Genomic DNA, 14,937 nt, shown 5'->3' on the forward strand with positions numbered 1-14,937 from the left:
CCTTTTTGCTCCCCAAAGCTTCCCTCTTATTTTCATCCTCATAAAGCCTAAATTATCACCCACAGCAGCAAATAATCAAGTTAGAAATCTATCCACATGCCAGCTTGTTTAAACAATAATAGTAGCACTTATTTCCAGTATTAGTGTCTCTTCTCAGCAATACTCAGAAATGTATCCAAGAATTCTCAGATTGTTTTTTAAATTTTCTTTGAGGTACTCACATGGTACAGACTTTAGAAAACATAAGAGAGAAAAACTAGAAAGAGAGAAAAGAGAGGAACTTTTAGACAAAATGAAGTCATTGGGACCATTAGCAAACCTCATTTTAGTGAACCAGGGTACACAACTTGTCCTTTCCAATGACAATTGTATCATGCTTTCCAATTTCGACCAATGTCAAGGCAGCTTGGAACAATCAAGGAATAGTTATACCCTATACACTAACCAATCTGTGCAAGAGGCAAGCATGAAAGAACTAAGAGAGAGATTCTTAAAAGAAACATATAGTAGCTTAGTTTTCTTTAGATGACATTCTATACAACTTTACACAGCTTGTTAATGGCTACTAGAAACCATTTCCAACAAGCTCAGAAAATGTCCTTCACCCTCTCTCTTACCTTGAAGTGACATTTTTTTTTAAAGAACTAATAAATTTAAAGGTTTCTATGTTATGTATCTTTAAAAAGTAGGAAAAGAGTCAGGGGTTGTGCTCTGACTGGCTCAGTTGGTTGGGCATCATCCCTCAAGGTGAAGGGTCACCAGTGATTCCCCATCAGGGCACATGCCTGGGTTGCAGTTTGGTCTTGGTCAGGGCACATGTGAGGCAACTGATCAATGTTTCTCTCTTGCTTTGATGTTTCTCTCCCTCTCTTTCTCCCTCCCTTCCCCTCTCTCTAAAAAAAATAAATGTATAAGGCCTAGAAAAAAAACTGGGGGTTCTAAGTCTGAGCCAAGTCCAAAATCTGTTTGATGACCTTGGGTATAAATTGCTTGGCTGTTTTGAGCCTAAATTTCTTCATCTATAAATGAGAATAACAGTATCTGCTTCCTAAACCTATCATGAGGAATAAATGAAAGCTTATATGAAAGGATTCCATAAAATATAAAGCACCAAACACATGGTAAGCGCTATCATCCAACTCCAGCAAAAGGTTAGAGTAGAAGGACAACCTGTCAGATGAGGTGGGAGATTACAAAATATACACTTGGGATTTTGTTCCCCAAACCACAAAATTTTCCTTGTTTTGAATAACTGTTCTCATTTTTTTTTTTTTACTTCTTAAGGAATAGATAACTTCAGTGACAATGTGTAGAGATTAATGGGGCTCTGGAAAATGACATTACTGCTGTAAGTATAAGAAAAACACACAAATACTGATATTTAAGTGAACTCATTGTATTGCATTTCTGTTAAAGTTAACTAGTAAAAGAACCAAAACAATTTGATGTAAAACTGTCTTTTCTCATAGAGAATGAATATCTCCCTCTATGAAAAGTAGACAACTAATTTTCTAAGGCAAAGTAGTTTCTTTCTATACATGTTGCAAATCATTTGTAATTCAGACTTTCCAGTCATCCCTTATTTCTTATACTCTAATCCCCATGGGAGAGCCTCTGGATACCCCCATCCTGCTTCCAGCTCCTATGCTTCTCTTTTGTGTCATCACTTAAAATGCTAATACATGCTGTCAAATCCCAAATAAATATCTCCAGCCCAGACTTCTCTTGATGGACAGACTTGAATATCTGACTGTTACTCATCATCTCCTCTTGGATGTCTAACAGGACTCAAACTTAGCATCCCCCAGACGGAACTCCTGATCTTTGCCTTAAGTCCCACATACTCATAGTGTTCCCCATGCTTGTTAATGGCTGCTCCATTCTCCCTTTGATTAGACAAAAATCTTGGAGTTGCATTTCTACATTCAATCTGTCAGGAAATCTTGTTGGCCCTATCTTTCAAAATAAATCTGGAATCTGACTACTTCTCATCAATCCCACAGCTGCCATTTTGGTCTGAGCCAACACTATCTCCTGCCTAGGTTATTGTAGTAGCCTTTTCACTGGTCTCTCTGTGTTCATCCTTGTACCCTTCATCCCTACACTCAACTGTAAATTTATTTTCAAAACAGCAACAGAGTGATTCTTTTAAAACCTGCATCAGTGTATCCTATCTCTCCAAGGCCAACCCAGTTTATTCAAAGAAAACCCTTACATGACCTGGCTCCACTATCATCTCTCTGACCTCATTATGCTGCTACTCTACTCCAGCTCACTCTGCCACAGCCACACGGACCTTGTCACTATTCCAGGAACACACCAGGAGCATTCCCTTCTTACGGCCTTCGTTCCCATTTGTCCAACTGCCTGGTAAGTGCCCTTCTGCAAGTCCATATATCTAACACCTTCACATCACTCCTTTTCTCAGTGAAGTGCATGCTAACCACCAGATTTAATGTCACAATTCTCCTCTAGTTCTATTATTTTCTCTCTAAATACATAGCACTTGTAATTCCAACATGAAATTTATCGTTTATTTTCTGTCTCCCTTTATTAGGTATAAAGACCAGAAGGGCAATATCCTAAATAGAATGCCTGACACTCAATATATATTTGTTGAATGAGTGGCTTCAGTCTCTCAGTTATGTAGAATCCTGAAAGTGTGGTATATTAGTTTCCTATTGTTACTTTAACAAGTCACTACAAACTTAGTGATGTAAAACAACACAATTGTATTTCCTTACAGATCTGGAGGTCAGATGTCTAAAATCTAAGTGTTAGCAGGGCTGTGTTTTTTTCTGGAGGCTTCAGGAAGAATCTGTTTCCTTTTCATTTTTAGCTTCTAGAGGTTACCTATATTCCTTGGCTCATAGCCTCTTCCTTAAATCACTTCAACCTCTTGCTTCTGTGGTTGCATCTACTACTTGCTTAAACCTCCTTCCTCTTTTATAAAGACCTATTTGATTACATTAGGCCAACTCAGATAACCTAAAATAGTCTTATCAAGACCTTTAACTTAATCACATCTGCAAAGTCCCTTTCACTATACAAAGTAATAATCCCTATTCCTGGAGATTAAGATGTAGACATCACTGGGAGCCCATAACTCAGCCTACCATATATGCAGAAAACAGTTTTATGGGTTGAGTATATAAAGCATAGCATAACTAGGCAACAGCTGAAGAGGTGTGAATGAAACTCTATTTGCCAGTCTATTAGGCACAATAAAGGATAGTCAAATTGGAGATCAAATTTTATTCAGATAACTTGGGAGAAAAACAATACGATTTCAATTTAAATAGGTATATACATACTAGAGAAGGAAGGAAACCCAGTAGAATTGGGTTAGAAAAGTTCTGAGCAAAGAGTTAAGATATAAGGCCGAGAACTTAGTCAGAGGTGAGACATAGCAATTCTCCTAACCCATAGTAAAGATTTTGGACTTGGTTCTAAAGGAAACTGGAAACCACTGAGGACACATACTTAGGGAAGCAGTCTGACCAGATTTACATTTTAAAACATAGCACTCTTGCAACAAGGTCAAAGAAGAATGGGAGAGCATGAGGATATGTGAAAAGACCAGTTAGAAAAATGATGCAGTACTCTAGATGATAGTGGCTTGCTATATTATTGAGTGTTGGGAAATACCCTGTCTGGTTTCAGGAACTGTAACCTCGCTGACAGGCAGGAGGGCCCCAAAACTGGAAATAATCAAGGAGGCCTTGGGAAAACAGGCCCCTGAGGAGACAAAACCTGTCCTCCTGGCAGGGGCACAGCCCCTGCCTCCCTCACATCACCTTGCTTGGCCCTGCAATGGTCAGTTGTTGATGACGGGTAAGTTCGCTCATGAGGAGAGATGACATAAGACAGACATCGGCTAGTATGGGGAGCGGGAGAAGGACTTGGGGGACATGGAGGAAGGGCAAAAAGGCCCACACCCCTCAGCTCAGCTTGGGCATGGCCAGAGTCCTCATTCTAACAGAAAGAAGTCTCCTTATCTCTTAGTGGCTATGCCCTGCCCACCTGATTCAGGCTTGAAACAGTACTAAAGGCCTAGAAGTAAGTTCTTCTAAGCATGCTTTGCTCTTCCCTCATAAACTATGATAACCAGCTCATCCTGGGAAGGAGATTTATATTATTCATAGACCCTGACCTGAGGCAGAATTCTTGTGTGTCTCCAATGGTTATCTATGATCTCTATTAGTTTTCTGTAAACATAGCCTTTTGACATTGATTGATGAGTTTTGCATCCATACCCTTGTACATATGGTTCTCAATAAAAGCCTTCAGACAAGGGAGCTCAGGGCCTTCTCTACTAGAGAAAGGAGCTTTGTTCCCTCTCCGGGCAAACGGAGAAGTGTTTGCGATGACTTGTGTTTATTTCCTCCCATCTGTGACAACCCCAGGACGGGCTCTGTGGGATTCAGAGCCCCGCTCCTTCCTCAGCTGGCTCTGGACAGTAACCCTCAGATCCAGGAGCACCCCACACAGCACTCCCCGCAACAGATGGCACCTGAAGAGGGACAAATGAGTCTTAGTTCCCTCTCTGTAAAATGAAGATCATATTGTTATCAACCTCACCTGGCTATTGCAATGATTCAACAGCAGTACACATAATGCACCATGCGGGGCATATAAACTGCACTGGCTACTGGTGGTGTAACTCTGAATCAGACCCAGGAATCCATTCCTTACAGAAAAGTACAGAGATACTGCTTAAAAGAAAACAAGGTATTGATTACATCTCACACAAGGTATTTAAAAACCAATAAAACATTAACATAAGCACAGTGGGATAAAGAGCTGGCCTCTACACAGCCTGAGTAGGTCAAGAAACACCTCCTGCTAAAGGAGGTAAGAGAGGACCAGGAGCTCAAAGAGAACTTTGGCTCCTGGACTTCAACAACAGTGAAACAAGGGTAACCAAAATCACCATTGGGGCGTTTGGCTGCCCAAAACTAAATATTAGAAAAGTGAAGAATACGGAGGCTTCTCAGAAGTGCTCTTCCCAGCGTCACCAACCCATGCATTGTAACAGTATTGTACAGGCTCAGGCATGACGAGTGAGTTCAAGTCCTGGCTCTTTCACTTGCTAGGTTTGTCACTGGAAGTCATGTAAACTTTCTAAATCTCAGGTACTCTTTCTGAAAATCAAGATAAATACAAAAACACCTCACACATAGGTCAGAATTTAAAAGAAAATGCCTATTAAGTGCTAACAGTGCATGGCATAGAGTAAGAACCCAAATGGTTGTTACTGTTGTTATGAATGTTATTCATTGCTGTAGCCTTTTTTCTATGTCCAATACCTTTCAAGGGATTGTAAATAGCATCCTGAAAGGTAAGGGAGGCAGAAAAGAGGCCCGCAAGGAAGCAGCGCAGGGAATGTCAGGGTCAATGCCAAGTCATCTCTACCAAACACAGGATTTGCTCACCTATGGTTCCAGCAAGGATTAAACTGTGTTAGCAAACAGCAGACTCAGAGCGGGCAAGGGAAGACGTATGCAGGAGCCAAGCAGAGAGAGAATGACAGTATCGACACGCCAAGAGCAGCTCATCTCCTGGAGTGCCTGGCTCGCCGTCACCAGGAATCCGACAGCAGACGAGGAAGGAGGAAGATAAATGGGAATGCCGGCTGCCTCTGAGGGCTGCAGCTGCCCGCTCTGCGAAAACACAGCCACATTAACCGTCCTCGAATGAAAGGCAGCGAGAGCTGTTTGCAGCCTTCTCCAGAGGGCATTGTCAGAAGATGAAAAAGAACCACTTAAAAATAACAAGGTGGCTTTGTCAACAAATAAAATTCCACAGACAATCTTATTAGATATTATCAAGACCAAGTAAGCCCATGTTTCTGAGCTTTCCAACAGATTTGGACTGCCAAGGTTTATAAATTACATATGGTTGTGGGGGAGGGGGGGGAGATAATCTAATCCAAAGCCAAGGGGATAAGTGTAAGTCCAGAATAAGAAAAGGAAGGGATGTTGACATGACTGAGCCTGGCTGACATCTTCTCTTTTGATGCCTTGTGAATTCACGCTGGGATGAGTGCATTTAATCCCATGGAAGAGAAATACTTTGGTTTCATCTTCACAAACACATTACAGCAGGCACTTGGAATGGCTTTCATTAAGATGAATTCTGCAATTTTTAGAACTAAGAAGTATTAGATGTCTTTGGCAGAATAGATGTGATTGACTACATGTCACTATCATACAAAAAAAGAGTTCAGTGGCTCCCCTTTGCCTACCTATTACAAGTTCCTTGCCCTCATTTTGGAAAACCTTCTCTTTCTCTGCTACCTTCCCATGATTGAATACAATCCCAAATGGGTGGAGAGACTAACAAGAGGATGCCCAGTCTAAATTCTAAATTCTGAGGAAAAACTATTTTCAATTCAGTTATCCACCTTTAGTACAATTGGACATGGCAAGGCACACACCGCAAACATGCCTCAAGGAAGAGAAACCATGAGTTTGGTAGGGGTCAAGGTGTGCCCAGGCTACCTTTCCCCTCACTTTCTTGCCTCTTCCCTGTGCTCCACCACACTAGCCCACACTTTGCCCACTTCCTCCTCTGGGTGTCCTCACAATACAATGCCCTTTTCCATGGATCTACTGAGTAGAAAAAGAGATCAGACATACCTTTCAAAGACTAGGCTGAGAATTGGTCAGAATACAAGATTAGACTCAAAGATCTTAAATCACATTTTACTGTGGTAAGCTTAAAGGACACAGATCTTAGTAAAGATTACAAGATAACATTTGGTTGGGGACATGCTGGTTCCTTACTGGAAACAGGTATGCATATTGGCGTATGTGTCTTGGAAGCCTGGTACTGGGGTATTTTAATATCTTTTAATTCCAGCCACTCATTTTTGAAATCACAGCGTTATCTTAAAAAGATTACCAGTGTTATATTGTTGAATTATTCCCAATTGACATATTAACTAAGTCTCACGCATATAGTCACAGAATGACACCTAAGCTATGAGTGGTCACTCATCTGCAGAACTGCAGGTCCCACAAGGTAGTGAGCATAATAGATTTGACCTGCCACACAGACCCAACTCAGCACCATCTGATGAAGACACTTCTTCCTTATTCAAGTGATATAATGGCTCCCTCTTATCCTCAGAGCATTTGTGGTTTTATCTTCTGGATTAGGTCAGAAGCATTATGACACGTTGTGAGTAGCATGTGCTTTGTTGTCAGTATGAATCCTGGCACAGCCAGTTAACTGACCTAGTGGAGAAAGCTTCTCACTGGTAAAATAGGGGATAAAAATGTCACTATCTTAGATGCAGTGTAAAAATTAAGTGGCAGTATATATAAAGCACAAAGCATATTACCTGGTACATTCATTGTAGCTACCCAATAAATCTACTAACATCATTCAAGTCTAATAAAGCTAACACCATCATTATTATTTCTTGAGAAAATAATCTGTATCTTACTGATATTTGAGTACATCCCATACACTAATTACAAGAAAAACTAATGAACTAAATAGGAAAATGACCACTCTAGGACAATACCTCCTGACAACTATCCCAGAGTCCTGCCTAATGCCTGCTTCAGTCACTCAGACATCTTCACTGATGACAACTTTAAACATGACAAAGATATCAAATTGTTTTTAGCTAAGTATGCCTCTGTTGTGCTAAACTTGCCTATCTTCTTTGCATCATTGTATAACCCTAAATTAAATGTTCAAAAGCTCTAGGTGTTTATTAGCCACAAACATTCACTGAGCACCTACTATGGGCCAATTGTTGCATTAAACACTGGACATGCCAGATGAGGATAAAACAGACTGTCCTCAGTATGCTGACAATCTCATTGCTGGATACATTAGCTACTTTACCCTTAGTTTAATGTTCACTTCACAGTCACAAGTCCACAATTTACGCAGCTTAATAATGTGTAATGATTTCACCTCTCAGCATTAATATTCTCAAGCTGAAGAATCTTGATCTTTTCCAAATGACAGAATTCTTCATACTGTTACTGCAAGCCCTACTCTGGACTTGCTCTGGTTCCACTAAGACAGCATCACCACCCCTGCCCTCCTCATAACTGATACTCATACAATGATGCATATAATTTACAAAGTATGTTTATACAGATTGTCTCATTTACTGTATCCACACTTCCCATATGGGTTGGTTTACCATAGCTCCATGGAGCATAGTTTCTGCTGGGCTAGTATTTCTTCTGATAAACCTTAATGCTCAGTAAGCTTTTGGTCAAAATAGGTCACTAGGTCTTTGTTTTCATGGGACCTATAGAGCATTGGATCACATGTCTAGTTTAAGTTCAAAGCCAGGGTAATACATGTTACGTTTTATATTTGAATTACTATCTCTCCCAAATCCTTGTCTTTGTTCTTACCATGCACTTACCATCCTTGGAGGTCATTGGCTACATTTGTACCCACATTCATTGATTTGCAAACTCTCTTACAGTTGAGGTCAGGCACCAAATTGTCCTCCTTCCAAGAGAGTTGTCTCTTGTCCCAGGACTGAAAGGCCTTATTTTTATTTTATACTGATTTTTATCCACTAACTATATACCTCTGGAATCTTAGTCATTGCATTTCTCTACCTAGAGAAGTTTAGTTTTCTTATTCTTTATTATTGCTACCATAGGTAGTTCTCTAACCAAATCATTCTGACAGTTCCATAAAAAAATGCACTTAGCTATGTCTTGTACTTAAATATATATTGGTGTAAAAGTTTTAGAAACCACTTCTCCATATCAAATACATATACCCATTTCCTTATACCCAAATATCTCTTCACCCTTACTTAGGATGATTTTCAGGTGATATACGCTTGTCCAGTGCAAAGCCACGTCTGCAGTGGAATACCGTGATCCTTCCAATGGGTCAGTAATCATTTTCTGGTATACTTCTCAGAAATTGACAGAATGAATTACTATAACAGCTGGGCGACAAACCTGTATATGAGTCAGGTTGTTTCCAAATGTCTGCTTTCAACAATTATGAAAAAGGACCTATTAGGGGGCAGATCACTGAAATAATTTTGATGATAGATCATTGTGATTTTTAGCATGTTGTGAACTTTAGAGGAGTTAAAAACTAGGTCACTACTATGACTAAGTTTTAAAATTCCTATTTACATATATATATTTGAAAAATAGGAGTAGAACTGATGCTAAATTTATTAGGAATGAGTAATATCTATCCATTCATAGTACAACTGAGGGGAAAACCCTAAAAACTCTATTCTCATTAAGAATCCCTTTATCAACAAAGTTGAAACTTTACTTTTTATTAACTTTATCAATATACGTAATATGTTTTTGTTTTTTGATCAACTATCACTTTACTATATACACTTATTTTATTGCAGGAAATGTAATTTATTTGTACTCTTGAACATTACTTTAGGGTAAATTTCTAAGGAGGAAATACAATGGACATAGGAGTTCAAGAAAGAAAAAAGCAATGTAAAATTTTTTGCTGTTAATTAAGAACTCTCATGCATTTTTTAAAACATAATAGGATATGAAGTTACTATAGTATTAAAATTCCAATTAAAGTATCAGCATGTCCTTTGCAGTATTTAAACTTATAATGAAAAATTTTAGATTTAATTTAAAAATTATGTCAAGTGATACACATTGCATAAAATCACTTCATAGGATATGCAAATAAAAAATCGAAAAATAAGACTTATATCGCACTTCAATGTACTCTGTTTCCTTCTCAATAATTAGGATTTGGCAAATAAAAAAACTTATACCATTTGTCTGAAATTGTTTTGCCTAGCACCCTAACTTTGAATTTATGTAATATCCATTCCTCAGGTTTTGCTCTATATAGTGGGCAGAGCAATGACTCATTATATGTGCCAATGCAGAAAAGCAGTGAGAGACATGGTGGCATCTTCCAACCAAGGGTATTTTTTAAAAATGCTGCTAACACGGAATAAACTTTAATGTATCAGGATTATCAGCGCCCATAACGCTAGCTTCCAAACAAACTTATTTTTAAATAAGATTTTTTTTTAAACCTCCTTTATTTTTTTAATGAAGTTGTATTTGTTTTTAATGGGGGAAAATAAGGGGAAGGGTTGTCAAGGAACATGTATAAAGGACCCAGGGACAAAGCCAAAGAGGGGTAGGATTGAGGGGGGGAGATGGGGGTGGGTAGGGCAGGGGAGAGTGGTGTGGGAAAAATGGAGACAACTGTACTTGAACAACAATAAAAAAATAAGATAAGATAAATAAAATAAGTTGTTTTAAACTTTAGAGTCTTAAATTTGAAAATTACAAAAATAATACTTATGATCTCTCTTTAAGGATTGGCAAAATTCTTGGGAAATTTTTCACATTCAGCATGGTCAATTTCCTTCAAAAATTATTCAATTATTTTATTTCAAGTAATATTTTTGATAACAGAACAAGAAGCTCTTGAATGAACTAAATATAGATATTCAGGTAATGTCAGATATTAGAAATTATATATGAAAGCTATTTTATGCTCAAGTTTCCTCTCCGCAAAATGTCAAAGGGCAAAAAAAAAACAAAACCCCTTGCTGAACCCTATTCCTTCTGCCCCTCCCCAACAATGCCAACTATATTTGTATCCCCATCCACATCCTGGCCAGCTGCAAGAGGCCAGTGTTCCCATCAACCCAAACCAACCTGCTCTCTAGAAGGCCAACCCTGAACTTGTAAACTTCAGCTCCAGCAGCTTCTACCTAATCTTTGTCGGGTTTACTTCTCTCATTATTTGACATAGTTGACCATTTCCTCCACTAAACCTATCTTTCCCGGCATCTAGGATTTTACTCTTCTGACAATACTACTATGGTGTGACTTGCTCCTTCTAACACTCTCTTCCTTTGTGCAGCACTTAAATGGAAGGAAACACACTTCACAGTTGTCTTTAGGCCTCCCTTGTCTTCACGCTCTCAGGGGACCCTCCCTTTGCTCCAATGACTTTAACGATCACCTCCACGCAAATATTTCAATATGCCTTTCAAAGCAACATTACCTAAAGGTGTCTAATTTCTAACTGTTCAGGCTCTTCACACACCTGCAGCCCAACATATCTTCATTTTTCTCCTTTCTGTACCCATAATACTCCCCTTTCTCTCATCCCAATCCCTTTAATCAGGATTTCCAAACCAGGACTTTCCCTGTTCTTGGAGGGGGTCCTTAACATGTCTCTCTCTCATTTCTCTCCATTCACGATAACTGTCAAGTACATCCTCTCGACCCCAACTCTGCAATATCAGTGTAACCCATACTTACTCATGTTCACTGCCTTAGATCTACTTCTGAGCCTCATCCTTTCCAGCCTGGCCCAAACTGTGGTATCCTAACTTTTCAGCTTAAATATACTGCCTCCTTTAACAATTATTCAATTAAGGCTGCCCCTTCTCTATTCTCCAGTTAGTTGTACCTATTCTGCCTCCCTCAAGTCAGAGTCCATTTGCTGTGAATACATTCCCTGTCACCAGCCTGTATCACTGCTGTCCACAAATCTAAATCTAATCTCCTGTGGGAATGCATAATACAATTGATTTTTACATCACCACAATCTAAACCACGGTATAGTACACAGTGAGCACTTAAATGTTTGGAAAGACACAGATAAAAGGGGAAGAAAGTGAAATAAGTAGAGAGTCTTGTTTCTTCCTGAACCTTTATAGTATGCCTATCATAACAACATTTTCTTAAGGTATTATCGAGTAATGCCTAATAATTTCTTAGCAATCAAGAATGTTAATTCTTTCTTCTTCCTTAACATGAAGACAAGGATGAGAATGAAAAGGCACGTCCTTGAATGTTTCACGATTCCTGGACAAAAGGTGATACATAATCTCTCAACAGTTAATTGTTCTTGAAAAAAAAAATGTATTTATTTTTTAGGGAGAGAAGGGAGGGAGAAAGAGAGAGAGAGAAACATCAGTATAAGAGAGAAACACTGATCGGTATCCTGACCAGGGATCACACCTTCAACCAAGGCATGTGCCCTGTCTGGGAATAGAACCAGTGCCCTTTGGCTTTGTGGGATGATGCCCAACCATCTGAGCCACACCAATCAGGGCTCGATAGTTAATTCTTTGCGTCCTCAGTAGAATTCTTTCCTGCCAAATACAAACTAGGTGATAAAAGCAACCAAAGTTAAGATGCTCCAAGATTTCTCCCACTGAAATGAGAGTTTTAAAGGCACAGGTAATGATTAAATCACTTCCTTTCTATATTTGTAAGAAGGTTACTGTCATGTGACAGAAAATTTTAACTGAATGACTATTCAGAATTGGGCCACTCTCTGTAACTCTCCCTATGAAGTTCTCTCCAGGGGGAAATTCCTCTCCACTGTGGCCCTGAAATGTGACTTAAGGCAGAAATTACATGAAAGCCATCATTTTGTATAAGTTATAGGAGTTGCAACAAGAGACAGAACTGAGCTCCCTCGGTGCAATGAGAGATGGGCATCAAAAAAGGAGTAAAACAACAAAGAATGGGGCTGCTTTCTCTGAACCTCATCTGAGCACCATTGATTGAGAAATCAAGAACTTAAATCTCAAGATAAAAAGCTTGCTGGTGATAAAGCCAGTCTGCGTTGGCTTTAGTTGGAAATATCCTAGAAGCAGCGCTTTTCTTGCAACTAATCTGTTTCTCTCATACAGCATTGCAGCTACATGTGAAAATAATTCCTGAAACCCTTAAAAGAAGTTCTAATGTTTCATATAAAACCCTTTCTACCAGAGCCAAGTTACCCCACTCACTACTTCAGGTCAGAAGTGAAAAGGAAGTGGAATGCCAAGTTCAGATTCTAAGATGTGAGGCCAATTGAAATGGAAGGAAAATTCATATTGCTCTATTTGTTAAATATAAAATTTGAAAAATTACTGGCCCAGAAAAAAGCAAGTGGGACCTCTGTCAGCAGGTGCCTCTAACCCCAACTGAAAATGCCTCAGATGATTCCAAGAGTGAAAAAGTTACCAAGCATGGGAAATACACTGAGTGAGAGTTTGTTTTCCTCCTGAGCCTTTTGGTCTGGAATGCAGGAGAGCTCTCTCTTATGCCAGCTTGTTTGCCTTAAATGACACAAACCATATTTAAAGTTGAGATGACATCACTTGACATAGACAGCAAGTGTTTTGGAATTATTCCCATGCCCTTTACATAGAGTGTCACACATACCCTGAGGAAGAGTTATTGACACCTATTTCCAGGTGGAAAAGTAATGTCATAGTCCAGGAGAACCAATAACCCCAAATGAAACAAAGATAACATTAATAACTGATGATATTGATTATAATCCCACTAATAAAAATACTGAAGTTGATTGAATACTTACTAACAGGAAAATATATGACTGAGCCCTTTATATGGGTTCATTAATTCTACTAAGCTTCTAAGGAATAAATATTCCTTTAATTCTCATTATACAAAGTAGAAAATGAGGCACAAGTACGCAACTTTGGTCACATTAGTTAACCCAGGTAGTCTAGCATAGTACCTATGTTATCTTCTTAAAATCCTACTTAACTGCATAAATTAAAAAACTGATTGAACCCAGCATTCAAGGCCCTTGATATACCTACTACTGCTTGGTAGTGTCTCACGTATTTGCTCCTTTGTGTAGCAGCAGAACTTCTTCTAAGAGCTGTCCATACTGAGTCTTTGATTTTTCTCTCTCTCACCCTCTCAACCATGCTAAAATCAGTCTTTCATCCCTATCACTTTACCTAAACTGCTCAGCAAGGCCAACAATGACCTCCACAGAAATGAAGCCGGGGTCGATTCCTCCCCTTCAGCTCATCTGAGCTGTAATTAGGATCGATATTACATCGCTCCCTTCTCCTTGACAGCCATCCTTCTCTAGGCTCTGGCACATCACAATCTCTTGGTTATCTCCGTGGTCTCTTCTTTCAGTCTCCTTGTTGGTTCCTTCTTGTCTTTTTCACCTCTAACGCTGAGTGGCTCCAAAGCTCACCTGTTGGTGATTTTCTTTACCATATCCATGTGGACTCACTCCCTTGATGATCTCATAAAAGCTCATGGTTAAAGTTAAACGTCCATCTACATGCCGATGACTCCAGCCCAGACCTCTCTCGGAACTTCTGCACAGATAACTGCCTACTCGACATTGTCACTTGGATGTCCAATAGGCACCTCAAATTCAACACATCCTAAATCCCTCCTTCTTCCGAATACCTGAATTGTCTTCACCTTCTCTATTTCTGTTATTAAAAACTCTATCCTTCCAATTGCTCATGTGAAAAATCTTGTGGTTATTCTCCATTAAAAATGCATTATTTCTCTCATACCAGAAAAGCAGTAGATTCTACCTTTAAAAATATATCCAGAATCTTCTACTTCTTATCACTCCATAGCTACTGTGCTCACTAACAGTGCTCTTCTCCCCTCTCAGAAATGCCCTAATTTGAATAAATCATAGCCACACAATACAAGGCTTTCCATGGTCACACCCCATCACCTCCCTTGTTATCTCTTGGACCTCGTCTATTACTTTCCCTCAGTCCACCAGCGATGCTCGTATCTTTGCTAATCTTTAGTAAGACAGGTACGCTCCTGCCCTAGGGCCTTCGTACTAATTTTTTTCTCTGTCTAGAATGCTCTTCTCCCAGCTATCCATGTGGCAAGTTCCTCATTTTCTTCAAGTCGTTGCTATGTTAGATGTTCAACGAGATCTTGTGTACTGCTGCAGTAAGCCTATTCCTCCTTTCTTTTTCCCATTTATTTTGCTTATCTTTCAAAAAAAGATTTTATTTATTTATTTTTAGAGAGAGCGGAAGCGAGAGAGGAAAAAGAAGGGAGAAAAACATTGATTGGCTGCCTCTTTCACACCCCCAATTGGGGACCTGGCCCACAACCTAGGCACGCACACTGACCCAGAATCAATCTGATGACCTCTTGGCTTATGGGACTA

The sequence above is a fragment of the Pteronotus mesoamericanus genome, unplaced genomic scaffold (assembly GCF_021234165.1).
Source record: "Pteronotus mesoamericanus isolate MK-2021 breed Mesoamerican mustached bat unplaced genomic scaffold, CSHL_Meso_final contig_20, whole genome shotgun sequence".
Taxonomy (NCBI): domain Eukaryota; kingdom Metazoa; phylum Chordata; class Mammalia; order Chiroptera; family Mormoopidae; genus Pteronotus; species Pteronotus mesoamericanus.